Source organism: Peromyscus californicus, unplaced genomic scaffold (assembly GCF_007827085.1).
Source record: "Peromyscus californicus insignis strain IS unplaced genomic scaffold, ASM782708v3 Scaffold_20__1_contigs__length_68692818, whole genome shotgun sequence".
In the NCBI taxonomy this organism is placed as follows: Eukaryota; Metazoa; Chordata; class Mammalia; order Rodentia; family Cricetidae; genus Peromyscus; species Peromyscus californicus.
In genome coordinates this window covers 68243323-68244878 of record NW_026294503.1, presented here as the reverse complement: position 1 = coordinate 68244878, position 1556 = coordinate 68243323, and the positions used below count along the sequence as shown (strand labels likewise).

Here is a 1556-nt window from a genome sequence, read left to right as displayed (position 1 = left end):
GAGTGTAACTCCAGATCCAGGGAATCTAATACCCTCTTCTAGCCTCTGCAGGTACATAATACATGTGCATGGTACACATACATATATGTGGGCAAAATACTCAAGCATATAATATAAATCTTAAAGAAAACAAAAAGATTGCTCCCTTCAGCAGCACATATACTAAAATTGGAATAATGCAGAGAAGATTAACATGGCCCCTGTGAAAGGATGACATGCAAATTTGTGAAGTGTTCCATATTTAAAAAAAAAAAAAAGGGTTGGTGTCTTAGCTAAGGTTTCTATTGCTGCAACAAAACACCATGACCAAGAAGCAAGCTGGGGAGGAAACGGTTTATTTGGCTTATGCTTCAGCATTGCTGTTCATCACTGAAGGAAGTTAGGACAGGAACTCAAACAGAGGAGGATCCCTGAGGCAGGAACTGATGCAGAAGCCATGGAGGGGAGCTGCTTCCCCTAGCTTGCTCAGCCCATCTTCTTATAGAACCCAGGACCAGCAGCCGAGGGATGGCACCACCCACCATGGGGTAAGCCCTCCCACATTTTGAGAAATCACTGAGAAAATGCCTTACAGCTGGATCTCATCAAGGCATTTCCTCAACTGAGGCTCCTATAGCTTGTGTCAAGTTGGCACACAAAACCAGCTAGTATGGTTGGCAAGACGGCTTTATTGATAAAGGGCTAGTTGTGTACGCATGAGGACCTGTATTTGATCTCCAGACTCCACACAAAGGAGTCAGTGATGGCGGCACACACTTGTAATCCCAGCTCTGGAAGATAGAGAGCAGATCCCCAGAGTTCCCTAGCCTAATCAGAGCACTCCAAGCCAATGAGAGACCCTGTTTGAAAAACCAAGGTAGGGTTGGGCCTGGTGACACATGGGGACCAAGCATAGCAAGTTCCAGGTGAGCCAGAACTACAAAGTGAGACCCTGTCTTTAAAAAAAAAAAAAAAAAAAGAGCAAGGTGTATGGATGGCACCTGAAGAAATCAACCAAGGTTGTCATATGCATGAACAAGACTGAATGTGATGGTGCATGCTTATAATCCCAACACTTGGAAGATGGAAGCAGGAGAATCAGGAGTTCAAAATCATCCTCAGCTAAATAAAAATCCAAAAATAAAAAAGGGAGGGTAGGATTATGGGAGGAAATGGGCTCAACACACATTATGTAACATACCATGGAAGATGAATACATATACAATAAAAGCTTTACAGACTGACTAAAAATATTTTAAAATAGCATTTGTCACAAAATTGCATGTCATCATGTTTTCATTAGTTTTTTTAATTTTAAAAATGCACTCATGTTATTTTTAATAATGTATTCATTTTTATTTTATGTGCATTCATGTGTGTTTTGCCTTCATGTGTGTCTATGTGGGGGTTGGGTACCCTGGAACTGGAGTTACAGACAATTGAGGGCCGCCACATGGTTGCCAAGAATTGAACCCAGGTCCTCTGGAAGAGCAGTCAGTGCTCTTAACTGCTGAGCTATCTTTCCAGCTCCTTATGTTATTATTTAATGTGCATGAGTGTTTTGCCTGTGTGTACAT

The 1556-nt window shown here is 41.8% G+C and overlaps 1 non-coding gene across 1 annotated transcript; it reads left to right on the top strand.

The window, feature by feature from the left end:
* Window positions 1-138: 138 nt before the first annotated feature.
* LOC128117281 (U6 spliceosomal RNA) lies at window positions 139-245 on the top strand. The gene has a single exon (XR_008220764.1). It is a non-coding gene; the product is annotated as a U6 spliceosomal RNA (small nuclear RNA).
* Window positions 246-1556: the final 1311 nt, after the last annotated feature.